The sequence below is a fragment of the Ostrinia furnacalis genome, unplaced genomic scaffold (genome assembly GCF_004193835.3).
Source record: "Ostrinia furnacalis isolate ACB-3 unplaced genomic scaffold, ASM419383v2 OfSCF1126, whole genome shotgun sequence".
Taxonomy (NCBI): domain Eukaryota; kingdom Metazoa; phylum Arthropoda; class Insecta; order Lepidoptera; family Crambidae; genus Ostrinia; species Ostrinia furnacalis.
Window position 1 is genome coordinate 49,375 of NW_021131365.1, and position 17,834 is coordinate 67,208.

The 17,834-nt window shown below is 37.8% G+C and overlaps 1 protein-coding gene and 1 non-coding gene across 3 annotated transcripts in view; both read left to right on the plus strand.

Annotated features, from left to right (window-relative positions):
* The window catches only part of Jupiter (microtubule-associated protein Jupiter), a 168,734-nt gene that overhangs the window by 4,563 nt on the left and 146,337 nt on the right, over positions 1–17,834 (plus strand). The window lies entirely within an intron of this gene.
* On the plus strand, positions 384–465 carry TRNAS-AGA (transfer RNA serine (anticodon AGA)). Its single transcript has one exon. It is a non-coding gene; the product is annotated as a tRNA-Ser (tRNA).

Below are 17,834 nucleotides of genomic sequence, written 5' to 3' on the forward strand. Positions count from 1 at the left end.
TGCGGCACACTGAAATGATTAGTTTTAATTTTGGAAGACAGCATGGCACCGGTGATAAAACGAATGTTTTGTAATAATGACTTCTACTGAATATTTATGTCTATGAATCTTTTATGAATAAATCATTAATTAATATTAAATAATAATGAGTGGGGAAATTAAACAATAACATGCATTTTTGTAACAATTATCTTCGTTTCGCTTATGTACCTACTTATTTAGTAGTTCTTTGCAGTATTTAAACTTCAATAAATGTTTGAACAGTTGCATAATAGGCTGCTACTGTAACTTTGAGTGGGTGTGGGTGAATGGATTTTTATAATAAGACTCTACATCACGGTCAAAATCGAAAGTCATATGCGAAATGTCGAAGTAATTTCGAAGCAGTCGTGGCCGAGCGGTTAAGGCGTCTGACTAGAAATCAGATTCCCTCTGGGAGCGTAGGTTCGAATCCTACCGACTGCGAAAACGTTTTTAAGCTTTTTCTTTCTGAAAATAATTTGAATACTATTTTTTTAAATGTTAGTCTAACGCCGGTATTCTGATAAGACGCACTGGATACAAACTTTATCTAAAGTAGTATTTGTTCTGTGTTAAAGTTTATTTAATTAATTTTCTATAACATGCCATTAGTGCAAATAAAAGCTCGCAGCGGTGGGTTCAGAAGCTGACAGTCACGCCTTGCGCGCGGCTAGTGCTGCCAGATTTCTCATTTATAGCGGGACGTCCCATTTTTTACCCTCCCATGATGAGTCCCGGCAAATATCCTGAATACCTGAGCAGGAAAACCGAATATAGCTCTTTTTATTTATTCAAATTGTTTAAGTGTTGTGCATAAAATTAGGTAAATTATATGGCAAACTAGATAGATAGATACGTACCATATGGTATTCTCTTCCAGTCAATCTTTGGGCCAAACAAAAATATGTAAATGTAATATGTAAAAAGAAATTAATCGTACCTATCTAGGTATTTATTGAAGAGGTTTGATTGATCTCTCTGAAATTTTTAATTTTTAATCGCAAGATTGTGGTTGTTGTTGTGATTTATCAACATTCCGATTTTTTCGTCTCAATCCCGCTTCTTTTGAAATATATGTGTCGTCCCTGTAAATGAAACGGATCTGGCAACTCTACTCGCGGCGCACAATGGAGGCGCGCCCCCGCGGAAGCCGTTACATGCTCTGCTACACCTAGCCGCCTGCCCGCCTCTGCGCTCCTGGTAGAACTAACTGGAATCGTTCGAAAATCAGGAATTATTGGCAATTTTTAAAATTAAAATCATGGAGTCTTTCATTAATAACTCTTGCCCTCGCGGAAGCCGTTACATCTTACTATGGTTACATGCTCCGCCCAGCTCTGCGTCCTACCTATCACGGCTACCACTGACTGGGATTGTATAAATCTGGAATTTATTCGCTTTTTTTTAATAAGATGGAGTTAATTTGTCATTAATTACCATATTTTTTCCCAACCTAATGCGATGTGTTATTTAGTTGTGTTCCAAAGATCCTTTTACCTCAAAGTTTGTTTAATATACAACGCTTATAAAACGGCGAGTCTGTCAGAGAAGGCTCCTTTGATCGTTCCTCCTCTTTACGATCTGTTCATTAACACTCGTACAATGGTCTTAGGCCCATGGTATCAATTAGTGCTTGCCATACGATACTTCGGTTTTATTTGTTCTGACCAGTACCTCTAGTAGGAAAAACTTTCGAGTTCGTTTCGTTGCGTATTCAAAGTGTCATCGAAAAATTTTGTATGAAAAATTAAACAGCGCCCCCTATATTATAGCCGCCCTAGGGGGCGCTGTTTAATTTTTCATACAAAATTTTTCGATGACACTTTGAATACGCAACGAAACGAACTCGAAAGTTTTTCCTACTAGAGGTACTGAGCACGAAAAGAATGGCATATTATTTACGTCTTTCATAGGAACGTATCAAGAATTTGCTCTTAATTTTGACTGTTTCAACGTAATTTTTTTCTAATGTTTTTCAGTTGACTAAAGAATTGTTAGGTAACTTTTGGGACAAAGTTCCTTTATAAAACTTCTGTACAAACTGGCTGGATGGATCTGGATTGTTTTATGGTTTAAAAATAGTGTTTCAATTCAGTAATACTGGTGGTTTTGCATTGCGGAAGTGGTTTTGAGGTTCAGCAGTGAGAATAAAGATGGTCATTGAGGTTTTTACACTTAACCTAGTGGTTAGGTAAGTTTCTGTTTCAAGTTTCCATACGCTTCTATGGAACCCGGGGGCACGGATATAGTGAATAAATTAAAAAAGTTTGATCTTGAACGTTTTACACAGTTCATCTAGCAGCTAGATGAACTGTGTAGCTAGATTCTAGCTAGTCCACAATCTAACCCAAACAAAATAGGATGTAAAATACACGAAGTACCTACTATGCTTCTTTCTAGTCATTATAAGTCATTAAGATCATTGAAAGTTTAGAGCAAGTCCAATGATGTGGCATTACCGATGATATGGACATAAAGCAGATTAGCAGACGATGATGGCCGCCGGGGCAAATCCGCGCGGACGTGTGGGCGGGCTGCGCCTGCGCCGTGTGCCTGTAATATCTTACTTACGATGGCTCTGAATTTCTTATTAACCGACTTAAAAGGCGGCTCTATGTACCACTGTATTGTTTTTTGAATACATCGTCATCATTCAGCCTATGGCAGTCTACTGGACATAAGACTCTCCCAAAAATCCAATCTCCCGATTTTTTCGTCCAGCTGCTCATCTGCATCAGGTATCTCCATCTTTGATATTTGAAAGTAAGGTAGTGAGAGATTGGACCTAGGAAGAAAATTAGGATAATTTGGGACTATAGTTAGCACAGTTAAAATGAATATTTTGATATATGTAGTTCCAGGTAAATTCATGGATTTTTGTTGATATACGACCCACCATTTGAAATATGTTTTTAATTATTAAGGTTGGCAGTGTTGGCACACAATAAAAAGAGAAAAGTGTAATTTGGTTCACTATAACTCCTTAAGCCATAATAAAGAAACGATAACGATATTTTATTCTAACTGTAAACCACTAATGAATGGCGCACTACCACATTGCTGTCACGTCATAAAGTTGTAGCTTTAAATTGCCCCCGCGAATTTATTGCGGTTGATGATAAACGCCAATTCGGGTTAAAAGATCGATATCATAGTAAATGGATAAATAATAGTGGGTATAAAAAACAACTGTCACTTTCACAGCGGAATAAGATCGCGGAGTGTCGGTCACCGTGACGCGGGTAGCGCGGGGTAATTGGGCCTATTATATTTGATGACCGCTGTTATTACAGTCGCCAGCTAGGATGGCCTGTGCGAAATGATCTGGCGTTAGTTACGCCGCTGTCAAATAAAACTTAAAAATATTATATGAAGGTATTTCACACGTACGCTTGGGAAATATTAAACGGTTAGGATTAGCTTAATAACTATGATAAGAGTGTACGTATATTTCGTAAAAAAGTAGGGTTTGATCACGATTAAAACAGCAAATTATCAGCGTTTTTGAAAAACGCTCGCACGGAATGATCAGAAAGAGCTAATTAAAAAGTTTTAAAATGACCACTCTACTTATTCCGGTTAGACGCACAATAACGTCTCTTTTTCAAGTTTAAAAAAATGCTCAACTTGTACAAGTCTTACAAACCCCTGTTTATTGTCGTGGGTCACATAAAAATGGCGGCTACCCAACCAGGGAAATGACTAAGTTTCACCTGCACTAATGAGCTGTAATGGAGATGCGGTTTCATGCTACCGCGGTCGCCCCGGGCCACTGCCTTGCCCGATACCACCACTACCTAATCATTTGCTAATGGTCGTAGATGATTGATTCTTATATACTCAAACGGTGAGTAAACATCGTGTTTGAGATGAAACGTTTATGAACATTACTCTTAGCGGTTGTAAACCGACTATTTGAAGAAAATGCAAACTGATTTAAGGCTTTCATTACGTGGCTAAGCATAAAGATATAGTTGAAGTCTGGTTATGGAAACCGGTGAAACCAATATGCTAGAAGTATGGACTTGACTTTATTTTATAGGCATTTCATAACATAAAAACTACTAATATTTGTGTAGTGACAGCTCGAAAAGCGTGTCAATTGTGACGTTTGTGTAAAGTCTTTGAAAGTGTGTTCTCCCTTCCCCATTTTCCCCTATCCCTGACCCGTCCCGTTTCTCCGTAGAACGCTGTCGGCGTCGGAGTGCCCGAGTGTGGGCGAGTTGAGCTCGGAAGAGTTGCGGCAGACGAGCATCACGAGCGCCGGAGTGCCGAAACGCGGGTGAGAATGTCACTTTGTCTGTACAGCCCCCCAGACACAGAAAAGATGCACTTTTTGAACGAATCGAAAATCGAATCCGTCATAACTCCATACAAAAAAGGCCTTTCGACCATTTTTCGACTGGTTTGCGATCATTTTAATGTGCACTTTGTCTAGACCCATAGTACTTACCATGAGCTTACGTTAGGTGTGCTCGCTAGCGAGTAGCGACTGCGTATGACAAATTGTACAGCGCCCCTAGCGGCTACTTTCAAGAACTAAATAAACTCTTCATAGATTTTTTGACATAAGAGTAAACTCATGGTAAGCACACTGAACACGAAAAACTCTCATAATCGTATAGTTGTATTCCTTAGGGCGTTTTCTAATTAGACGTTTTGAGCAGAATGTCAGTCGTTCGTTTGCAAGACCACACTCTCTGTTAGTAATTGTTGTTTTTATTCTAACGCATTGTCACACAATGAGGGTTTTCGCGAATGAAAAATCCGCCAGATGGCAATACGTAGACGCGAAGTCCAAATGCAGCATGATTGGTTATTTTTGACATGACATTGACAGATATGTCAAAATCCACCAATCACGCAGCAGTCAGACCCCACATCCACGTCCCGCCATATAGCGGATCTTTCATTCTCGAAAACCCTCATTTTCCGTGTGCGGTCCTGCAAAAAGACGACTAACGTCCGGCTGAAACCGAAAGCGCCCTTGTACATACAACCGTAGCGGCACTAGTTATTTTGTTTTTCATACAAAAAAAAATTGTCGCAAAATCGCACTCGTTACGAATTTAGACTTTAACTTGACATTATGCCGTTGTTCGTACGTTCTTATTTTAATCTAAAATCTCATAGCTTTTACAAGAACACAGCATATTAAACTTTCCCGTATCATGATCTTTTGGCTACATTATTGCTTCCAATCCGCTTATTTAGATGATAGAGTTGAAGATTCAACTTCTAGCAGATACAAAAAGTTAGTTTACTTAGCCTACTAGTCCAGTAGAATTAGCTTTTAAATCGGAAATAATTCCTACAAAAGATTTTATTGCTTTAATGGCTTCATTGGTTGCCCATTAAGACTCTCCTAAGTTTTCGACTTCGACGGAGTTGTGCTTAAGTGGTGGGGGTCCCCGAAAGGGGCGCTTTTTCGGTTTTCCAGTTATACCGCGTAAAGGACTTACCCTATCGAAAAGTGGTCTTCCTGATGGTTGAAGGGCATTTAACCCTTAACACCACTCGTGGGGGACCTAGCTCCCCCACCGCCTACTTTTTTGCAAATAAAATAATTATTTAAAATGCGACGCGGTTGCGATCCGGTGTATTCCCAGTGATGCCCGAGAGCTAGCAGAGGACGGACGTGTGCACTGTTCACGTTTGTGGTTTGTGAAGTACATGTCGTTGTGGGACCTAAGTCCCCCACGAGTGTAGTTATGTAGGTATTTTTCCATATTAGATTTTTTATAAATTTGTATTTTTCATAGGTTTTGCTGCAATATGGCTAAAGATTTGAATCCCCAGCAGATTGTGTTGACTTACCTGAAGATCTACTAACACAAGGACCTAGTCAAAATAAAAAAAGAAAGAAATCTAGGTGTCATGTGCCCACGAAGTAAAGATAGCAAAATACTCCCAGAGTTTGCTCCAAATGTATGAAAAATGTCTGTCATATCCACTCTATTGATGTGAAAATATATACCAAATGTCATCAATAAGTTTATTTTAGATTATAATAATAATGTTGAGACTAATTATTATTGAGACTGCTAAGACATTTTTAGAATAAGATAAAAAAATATGGGCCAACTATTCCTATTGTGATTTTTCAAGTTCTTAACCGTCATGAAGACCACTTTTCGATAGGGTAAGTCCTTTACGCGGTATAACCGGAAAACCGAAAAAACGCCCCTTTCGGAGGCCCCCACCACTTAAGCACAACTCCGTCGAAGTCGAAAACTTAGGAGAGTCTTAATGGGCAACCAATGAAGCCATTAAAGCAAAAAAATCTTTTGTAGGAATTATTTCCGATTTAATCAATTTTTGTGTTTAATTCTACTGGCCTATACCTACTTACATTATAAAAATACTTGTGTAGGTACTACGGCAAAACTAGACAGTTTTGGGTGTTAAAAGTATGGCAATAAGTAAGTATTATTTTCCTATGCGAATAAGGTATTTGCAGAGCAGCGGTATATCTCGACAGGCAATTTTCGGTTTTTGCAGAATCTATTTCTAGTTATTTGTGATCAATCTCATTACGTAAAGGGTACTTGCGATGGCATGTGACATTGTTTGGGTTTGCTTTGATTTCGGAGTCGGGACTGGCTGGCACGGTCCGGACCGTATCCGATCAATAAAACAAATAGTGCTCGTGATTGATGACTCCGGTGATGATAATGCGGGACGATTGTTGTCGAGTGTGCTGCGACCTGGATCGGAAACCTACTTACGGAATTGGGCAGTCTTTTAATTTTGCGCGTTTTAAATATCTAGGGCAATCACTGTTTACTTTAGACACAATCAAGCTGGAACTGATCGATTTGTCTGACGCTTTGTTTGGTTTGGATTTTAGTCGATGTGGCACATCTACAACATTATATTTTTATTTGTACAAAATGATATAGCTAGCACGTGATTATTTATTTGTTTTATTCGTCTCCGCTATTATTTTAATCACAGAATCATCACATTCAGTATTAAGTCTGACTGCTGACTGAGACACTAGACACAATAATTATTTTACTGTTCGAGGTTCTTCACTGGTAAGCCGCGTGGCAGGCATCCAACGCACAGTAAAGTCCTCAATCGTGTGATTAGTGAAACGCACTGGTTCCAGGCGCTCATCAAAGGCTGCCCACGTTCCTACTTGCACTAATTGAATTATCCTTTCCTGTGAAATTATAAAGTCGTTAATCGCGGAGAGAGTAAAAGTCAACTGGACCGTCTCGTTAAGACATTCAACGCTCGCGGTAGGTACCTACTTACTCAATCATAAGACGGATATCTATTGATTGGGTCTTAGGTGCGTTTGGCGGAAAAAAGCGATTGGCAACCTAGCATGCGTTGAGAAACAAACTATTTTTATGGAACTCCATCCACAGGGTCGTAAAACGGCTGCTAGTTCTCTTCTAAGCCTGGCTGGTAAAGGTTCGGTAGATCGGATAAAAAAAAGGGATACCGCGGTATACAGGAATCTATTACATTAACGCCATCTAGTAACCAAACGTTACTCTAATAGGTATATTCAATTGTACACATTAATGCTGATTCTTGTTTAGTCTTAATTATTACAGATTAGATAATGTTTGTTTGTTAGGTAAAGCATTACTTTATATGTCTGCTCATAGATGTCACTGTAGCGTATTAACTCGCGCTAAAGTTTTTTTTTTTTCGTTTTGATATAAGTCCACGGTGGATTGATAACGTATAACATCCACAATGAAATCTTAGATAACATCATAATCTTATAAGAACGTGAATCGTTTGTTAATAAAGACGATGAAAATGATTCATATAATTGTTATGATGATTATCGAACTGATGACGTTGATGTCGTGGATACTAGTGACCACAATGTATAGGAGGTAGTCATTAGTATTGACGATAGTAGATTTTGGTGTTTTGCTAATTCTGTATTATTAATTTTGTATATTTAATGTGTGACAATGGTTAGTATTGACTTTACGTTTTATTATGCGACTATAGCTGGCCCGGCGAGTTTCTTTCTACGAGAACTAATAACGGAAAAGTAATGAACAGTGAATAAATTTTTCAACTTACGCTCATGTGAATGTAGCGAAATGGCCAAGCCACATATTTTGATTAAGGAGTCGTGTTTATGAAGTTAGGGCGTGTAGAGTTTGGAGAGCTTGACTCTACATGAGATCTGATAACTTTTAGACAGAGCGAGTCATTTTACAAGAAAATGTTTTTAGTGGGACATACTTTTGTCTGTAATAACACAGGTAAATAATAATTTCTTTTAATCAATTGTTATCGCGAATTTATGTTAACTTAGCTTCGATAGCACGTTATCACTGATTTTCATATCTATTTCTCACCGTCCTTTTGCATTACACAGTTTTAATTTAGCAAAAGGGCAATTACCCTCAATAAATTAAAGTTAACTACTTAATGGTTCACCAAATCATGGTGCGAATAGATAAAAAAAAGTAAATAAATTCCTTGGACATTTTTACACTACGCTTCTAGTCCCATTCTAGTAAATATTAAATTAGAGATCATAGGTTGTCGAAGTCAATTATTTGAAAATGTCCTTTAGCGTTTTGTAAGTAGATACTATTCCATAGTGATAACTCACTTTAAACTTAAGTATTTAAGTATGTTTATATCCGTTGTCTAGTACCCATAGTACAAGCTTTGCTTAGTTTGGGACTAGAAGCGCAGTGTAAAATGTCTAAGGATATTTATTATTATTTATTATTATTAAATAAAATTTAAAGAAAATAAAAACCAACACACTAAGAGTAGGCGCACACCGTTGATTTTTAGTTGGCCGATAGTTGTGCCCGATTTTAATTTGTATGAAGAATCGGCCAAATCGAATCGGCGTAGTGTGCGCACTCCCATACATGCCCATACTGATCAACTGCCCGACTAAACTATCGGCCGACGAAAAATCAACGGTGTGCGCCTACTCTAATAATAAACACTTAGGCTGAGTTGCACCATCTTACTTTAACTTTGACGTCAAACATCTGTCAAACTCCATGCAAAAACACCGGTTATCGTTATAGTTACGGTCAAAGTTAGGTGGTGCAACTCAGCCTTAGAGGATGTTCTCAAGGTGTCTTTAGGCTTTTACTATGTCTAAGCTTTTTGACCTACCATTTGGCTGGTGCTGGGAAACGCCGCAACAAACTCAGTCACCTCACCACTGGCTGCCAGATAAAACATAAATTTAATGAGTAGCTGTTCGGTTTGATTTCATATCGACATAATCACGGTTCCCGGGAATATACACAAGAAGTAAATATAAAATTATGTAGATTAACTAATTATCCCATAAAATTTGTTCTTTGTCGTTTCCTTCCTTTTTGCTTTACCACGGTGTTATTGCACTCGGAACATGTCCAAGACCCTGTTCCATTTATGTCAGCTTTTTCTTTCTAAAATATTCTTAGCATTTGAAAAAATTAACACCGGACCAACAACGCTATGAATGCAGTGTGGTGTGTAGGCTGGCGGCTTTCTACAATTACCCTAATTAAACAAGATTTAGAGCTTCCTCCACCGTGTACAACGAACTCGAGGGCTGGTAGCGTCGGGCGACTGTACAGCCATTACGGCAAACACCATAATCAATTGAAGGTTAGGGATAGCGAATCATACACAAGCTCTCGCACGTATATGTTCGGGCAAAATAAATATTTCTGATTCTGATTCTGAAAATAAAAACTGCCCTTTTTAACGTTCACAATGTGTGTGAATAAATAAGTAAATGGTATCCAATAGACTAAGTGCGTCAGTGTTATTTGTTTACACTATAACTTGGACGAATCACTATAATCATGCTCGTTACTAACGTTCTCAAAAAACATAGTTCAGTCAGAGGACAGATGTAATTATGCGGGAGAAAATCACAGCTCTGTCCCTAATCGAACTTAAGCCAAATTTCTCCTGCACAGGATGAATGGAATTAATGTTTACGTGTATGACATGCATGACATTTAGGTTAAATGAATGGCCATTTTATAATAGGTTAACAACTTCAGACTGATTTTACATAATCAGGTTCTCGGGCGGTGGACGTGTAGCTCGTGTTATTTAAAAGAAAACATCTAAGCAATAATAAAAGATACACGGTTTCACTTTTTTCTTTCTCGAGTCGAAAGAAGTACCTACTTACTTCAGTACCTCTAGTAGGAAAAACTTTCGAGTTCGTTTCGTTGCGTATTCAAAGTGTCATCGAAAAATTTTGTATGAAAAATTAAACAGCGCCCCCTATATTATAGCCGCCCTAGGGGGCGCTGTTTAATTTTTCATACAAAATTTTTCGATGACACTTTGAATACGCAACGAAACGAACTCGAAAGTTTTTCCTACTAGAGGTACAGGTAGATACAGTACGGATTTGGTTCGTATTGGATCAATTAAGTAGGTATTTACTCGTAGAATCTCCTGGATATCGAACACACAGTCGTGTGTATGCATTTGCTCAATTCAACTACATACGTCATAACTGATTATAAAAGTAAGTACTATAGGATTTATAAATGAAGCAGTAAAACGGACTGTTGTGTGAATGAACAATTTGCCTAAAATTGCTAGCTAATAACAGAGTATGCTAACACCTAAGTATGTATAATATCTTCACGAGACAAACCCAAATCCACGTACCTACATCGCTAATTAGAATAATATTTTATCTTATCACAATCGAAATCTCGTCACTAAGGTCGGAGAAAAAATGTCCGCATTATTAGAACAAGTGTTGAAAGTTTGAACTGTCACCGAGACTCGAGGGAATTTGGCTTCGATGCGACTTGACATTTTCTCTTGACGGAACGAAGTATCCTATTTGAATACCACATTTTTGTGAGTATAAAAATTCAATTCAGCGAAAGCTAGAGATTTATCTCTAATGCCCGTTTTCACTATCAATCCCTAATTTTTAAGTGACTCCTATGAAAACAAAATTCCTGTTAGATATGTGTTACCATAGGTAGGGGCCGTAGGGGTCACTTAAAAATTAGGGAAAACGGGCATAAACCTAACATTAATTCGTCTGCTACCATGAGCTTTTAGCTTTAAACTATAAGCTTTGTTGGGCAATAACACAATGACATGTTGAATATAATATGATAACCGTCGTTTTGTTACACTATATCACACTTTCGAATCTATCAATTGTAATGCGATATCGTACATCTTGTTCCGTTCAATATGTAGTAATTTTATCTTTTTAAACGTTTGTCGTGACAATAATATTTGAAGATGAAACATATTTTTTAAGGATCATCATCATTCTTGACAGTTTCAGTGCTTAAAGCACATGAGAGTTTTTTAGATTTGATTTCTTTAAATTTAAATGTAGGCCAATTTATACCTTCTTACTCTGCGACAGTTTGCAGGTTAAGCTTAAATATGCTGTAGTTGTTGAAACGAACACTGGTCACTTTAGCTAAGGTATATCGTTAAGCTTTTTAACTTTGTTGAAAGTTTACTTAGGCTGGACCATCTTTGCACCATCTTACTTTAACTTTAAATGTCAAAAGTCTGTTAATCTCCTTGTAAGTTATAGTTATAGTTACGGTTAAAGTTACGTGGTGCAACTCAGCCTTAGTGGCTACTTATAAGCTTCGTCCTTTTCGCTGCATAACCGTTTGGGCCATAATTTTTTTGCAGTAGGCGGAAATATTAAAGCAGATCATAGTTTATTAATGTCTCCACTAATACGGATCTGCGTGAGCGCCGACGACGGCACTAATACTCAGTACTATTTGACTTAAGCCTGGGGACATTAAGGAGAGGAGCAGTTTTCCAAGTATTATTGTCCATTTAGAATATGGTCAATATGCACTCCGGGTTTTAGTGTCTTTCGCGCTCATGTCTTTTCGCGCAAACGTCCATTCGCGCTAGTGTCTTTCGAGTGTCTCGGATCTCGTCATAAACATAACGTAAACGTCAAATATGGGAATATCTGGCCAATGCCAAATTTTTTATTTGCCCATAAATATTAGAGAGAGTGTGCTCTTGCAATGGAGACTAAATAAACTGATGACGAATTTCCAAACACAAAATCATAAATGCAATTATGTAAAATAAGAGCGAGATCAAGCTTGATGAAATAAACGATAAAAAATCCCCCCTCATAACAATGAAAGAACAATGTCTGCAGCTTAACAGGATCGCTAATAAAGTGAGGCATTATTCTATTCTGCCGGGAGATCCCTGACAATAAATAGCCGCTTATGAACTTGAACTAATGCATTGGGATATTATATTTCCTGCGTCTGCGTCGCGAGTTAGTTGCGACCATTGTACGACAATATGATTTCTATTGTTATCTTAATTTTATTGTTAACTAGCTGACTCAGAAAACGTTGTTTTGCACCTATAGGCAAAAAAGCCTTATTTTCAGATTTACCAAAAATTCTTAAAAATCGGTCAAGTCGTCTCAGAGGACTTCAATAATAAACACTCGATATTTTTATAGTATTTTTTTTTTAGGTTAAGAGTTGCATCTCGAGCTAAATCTTTAATAACTTGAAATAAAAATCATCGGTTAGCACCTAGACCTGTAAATTCAAAACATAGGTAGTGCAAACATAATTGATTAATGTAGGTACTCGTATGTTCGAAGCTTTCACTATGATAAAAGCCTATCTATTAATCCAGTCGTACACGCTGTTAAGGCTCCGGGTCACTAAATAATTTGAACAGTAGAAACTACTGCATAATTAATAGTCTATGGTATCAATTTATTATGAAACACGTTTCAATCATGACGATTGATTCGTGGTCTAATAGTGATAATGGGGATGTTGCCTGGGTCAAAAAGCAAGAGTTTTAATTAGTCCGTCAGTTAACTTATCAAAAAATACTCTACACGTATTTTTCACTTTTTCAAACTAATGAAAATTTAAAGAGATAAAGCGCCCCAAAGTTCATAAGAAGAGGCCCGTGACGTCAACGCTTGCTTAAAAATGCCGCACGTTGTGACGTCGTGCGCAACTTCAACGCACCATAACTATGTAATTATTTGTTAGATTGACAAATAAAAATATATGTGTCCAATATTTTTTGATATTAAACATTACGGACTAAAAAAATTTTTTTAGGCAACTAGCCTATTGAGTGATGATTAGGCTCGCCAAAATAATATTAATGTGTAGTAAACATTTCCTAAACATATTGCGGAAATTGAAAGTTATTTTTATAGTTAGCCGACATCGACACAGCCGCCAAGCGAGAGGAGTTTGATTTATAATCGTGTGTGAAAGGCTTCGATTGTAAAATATTTTTAGACTTGACAAATCATTTTTGATAACTATCATTACACCTATATAAAATTCACCCTATTTTAAGTAAGGACCCTGAGGACACTCCTGAGGAACTGACCTCGGACAAGTGGTTGGACACGAGGGAACTCGTCCCATATGCCACAATGTTCGCCATAAATTAGCATACATAATGCTACCTACTTTATGTGACTTTGGCGTAGATTCGTTCGTTCGTTTCAGCCAAATGACGTCCACTGCTGGACAAAGGCCTCCCCCAAGGTTTTCCTCAATGAACGGTCCTGCGCTGCCCGCATCCAGGCTCCTCCCGCGACGTTTACCAGATCGTCGGTCCGTGGTCGCCAGTTCGCCACTCGAGAACTTTTCTGCATAGACTACCTTATAGTTATTACTTATTGGGGAGTTAGCAAAGCGAACACGATCTTCAAACAGAATTGAATGTTACTGTCTACAGCGATTGAATTGGAACCTACCTTCCCCTATACCGGATTAATGAGCCGAGACCTCATCAGACGCGTCGTCACCTTCACAAAACTTTTTTTTATTATTACACCACTGTTCCTTCTTGTCTGACACATTTCTTCGGATAATTTTGATAAAGCGGTGTTGTCTAAACTTTTAGCTTTTAATTTATGGGCCATTGCAAGGCCATTGCATAGATAGTTATTAATAGTCTCATCCAATGAATGTCGCCAGCGGTAATTTCAATTTGCGACAGTGAACTATCATCAATTGCTCCCGCAATCTGCAATCATATGAAGCAATTACAATTGAGGATATTGAACATCTTCCTTTCTACGCTATTTGTTACTCAGAAACGCTATTTGAAAGCTGTTAGTTCAATTATGATACATGTTGAGTTATTATTAGAGTACGAATACCTACTAAAGGTAGTTTGCTTTTCTTGCCAAGTAATTTCGAAAGTAAGTAATGTAGAGAAAGACAAGACTTTGTATTGGAAGTGTATTCTTTTTTACTTTTTGCGTAGTCAAGGGAGAAGAGATAAATACCTAATGCATATCGAAAAATGTTAGGATATTTCAAGGCCTCCAAATACTTTTATTTGGATGCCTAGAAATACCCTAAACTAATCTTTTCCGATATGTATAGGTATTTTAGTTACAATTACACTTTAATATGTGACAAATTCTCCATTTTCGCGTCACGCCACTGTTGGCGCTTCAAGAACCTAGACTTTTCCGCTTTCTTAAGGTTCAGCCAAACCAACGCGTTCAGCCTGCAGTAGAAATCAGTAGGATTGCCATCGCTATCGCGTACGCAGGCTGCACGCGATGGTTTGGCCGAACCTTTAGGATCTATTCAATTAATTTAAACGTCCTCCTGCGAATACAGCTCCTTCGCCATCCATAAGAACACCCGCATGCAATCCACCTAGTGAAATGGTTCATTTTGTATTGAATTCCCTTTCTCTGAGTAGTACCTACGTTGTAGGTACCTACAGTATATCGTAGAGTTGTTAAATTAATTATTTTATGCTCCTCGTTGCGGATGCGCCGATACGTTATTATGGTGTGTTCCAACCCGTTAACCCGTAATAGCAATTCATAATATCGTGGGAATAAACTAAAAGCCATAATAAAAGTCGTCAATGCATTCGAATTAGCCGGGAGGAAAATTGTGTTTACATTTTTGATACAATGTAACTTATAATTAAGTAAAATTTTCTTTTACTCATAACTTGGTTGAGGGTACTAAACTTTAAAGGGTACCTAGATAACGTTTTACATAATTTTAGGGGTCCCGTACACCCATTCAACTCGTATCTTCGTTTAATTTCGAATTTGTGATTTCTGTGGTAGTAGAGGAAGGAAGACGTTATGCAACACTTAATATTGATGCAATGCATGAAATGGGTTTGTCATTTTCACAAAGTGGCATCTGAACTAGCAGAACTATAAATCTAGCATCAAACAAAACTTGATAATTTGGTTATTTTAAGTTAAAACTTAAGTTTTAGTAATAATGCCTTGTTTACAATAGCTAATGTTTCTCATAAACAACAGTGTACAAATAGCCCGCGGCGCCCGCGCATTCTCTGCTTCTCACAACTCGCCTTCGCACATTAGCGTGTGGCCGATGTCTTTAAAGAGATAATCGGTTTTCCCCATACATTTACCGGCTATTACCGAAATAATCGGTTGCGGAGGAATGCGAAGTGATGATAGGCGGCGCGGTAATCATATGGCCGAGTGTAGGGCAGAGGGAAGTGCTTTTACCAACAAAATGCGTGGCCAATTACATGGGTAGGTAAGTACCTACTTAAAATGCGTGTGTACTCTATAGTATGTTATATAAAGTATCGAACAAACGAGATTTTGAGTCACATACACTAAACGCCTTTAGATAAATAAATAAACCCCAAAGAAAAAGGGTCGATTTGAAAATTTTCATAAGTACCTGACCTAGCTTTATAAAATACTAGCTTTTGCCCGCGGCTTCACTCACGTGAAATTTAGTTTGTCATAGATCGTCATAAATAGCTTATATGTTATTCTGGATTATAAACAATGATACTGTAACGTTTCAACAAAATCCGTTCAGTAGTTTTTGCGTGAAAGAGTAACAAATATGTTGACATTCAAACATACAAACTTTCGGATTTATAATATTAGTAGGATGAAGACTAAATTAATTTAAGCTATTTATTTTCAAGTAAGTGTAAAATAAATTAAAATGCGTAGTTTGTCCAGATGTTATGTTTAATAACATAACATTTTTGAAGATATAGAAGTTGAGCGACGTTATGTTTCGCAGCATCTTTTCCAAGCTGAATCTTGTGTCTTGCAGGCAAACTCTATAAAAAGGACAGTTACATCTTGTTACGAGTAGAAATAAACTTCATTAAAGCGAGCATCCATCATGTCTATTAAAATTTAACATTTCGCAATTTACCTGTTTGTTTCGCTCTCATTACGGTTTCGAAATGCATCAATAAAAATGAATAATGTTGATTACCGTGCACTCTGAATTGTGATTAGATAAAGAAGCTCCGCTTTGTCTTATAATAACTGCGGTAGCGATCGATCAGATTCGATTTCGACACTCCCTTTGGTATGTAGAGTAAATAGGGTAGCCATGGTTTTGTACACACATCGCTATCTTGTGATTAACATAGACAGACAGTTACAAATATTTTGTCTTTCGCTCTCATAGGTAGTACGATCAGCGCTCTGTAATCATATTATGTAATAAATGAGTGTATATTTATACAAATTAATTAACCTTTTTTTCCACATAAAAATGATGTCCTTCTAAACGTCTGCTTCGTAGGTATCCTAGCAATGAATTAATACATTTCCTTCAATACATACCAGTAAATACATAATTCAAATGGGACTGCATGCATGGTGTCTAATATTCGGGGCATTCAGATCAACAGCATGAGTTATCGGCCAATAACGCTAAAGAATGGCGCGCGCGCCACGCGCCGCTGCCGCCCATTCATCCGCGATGCTTCCACGGCGCCGAAATTTGGTAGACCCTTTTACATTATATTTGTATCTAGAACTCAATAAACTGATTGATTTTTTGTAAGTACGCTTTTACTCGTCCCAGTATTACTTTTACCCTACTACTGCTCCGGGACAATAAGTGGTCCATTGCTGAGTGCTGACTGAGAAGAAGCAATATCCGTCACTTTTCTCACATAAAAGCATCATTCAATCAGTTCTGTTGAATCCATTTGAGGTGGATCTCCTCGTAAAAATACGTAGGTACTTACTTACCAATTTAAAACAAACGACAAATAGTACTCGTAAGTTTATAATAAAATTTGAGCATTAATCTGTGATCTTGTCTAGCAAAATGACTGTGACAAACTTTTGCGCGATAAAACGTTTACCGTAAGTGAACTTACATCCTTGTTGCTCTATAAATGGCCTCTACATGAAAAGGGAGTATTTCTAAAACATTAATGAATACAGGACCACGCAAAGATAACACATTCTTATCCCCCAGTAATGGTACCGACATCATGATTGTTAATCTAACTACAGTTTTCCATTTCCTCTCGGTCCTTTATCGACAGTACCTCAAGCTCTTTCGATTTCCACGGCGAGCGCGATAAGTAAACAAATTCACAATTACACAGCGTAATTGCTTCTGTGTCACGACGGCCACTGGATGTGTCAAACGGGCATGGCCACGGCTACAAATCATAATAATCTTTATATCTGCGACCACGGGGATGGTCGGCCTAATGTCCAGCATAACGAACCTCATTGATTTATTGGGCCACTGCTCGCCGACGCTAGTGATGGCCAGTGGAACTGCGAATGGAAGAAACGGACTGATAATACTCGACTCAAGTCAGATTACTGAAAGTTCATGTTTGTGGGATGACTGGCGATGATCGACAAATCGGCAGCACATCGCACAGAATGTCAAGTCACAACTGCTTTAAACCTTTACGTCAGCCTGCAAAGTTTCCCTGGAAATTACCTGAATATTACAGATATCTGTACGTATCTCAAATTTCTAACAACGCACTGAATTTTATTAGGAATCCAAACTGATTTTACTTTTAGTTGT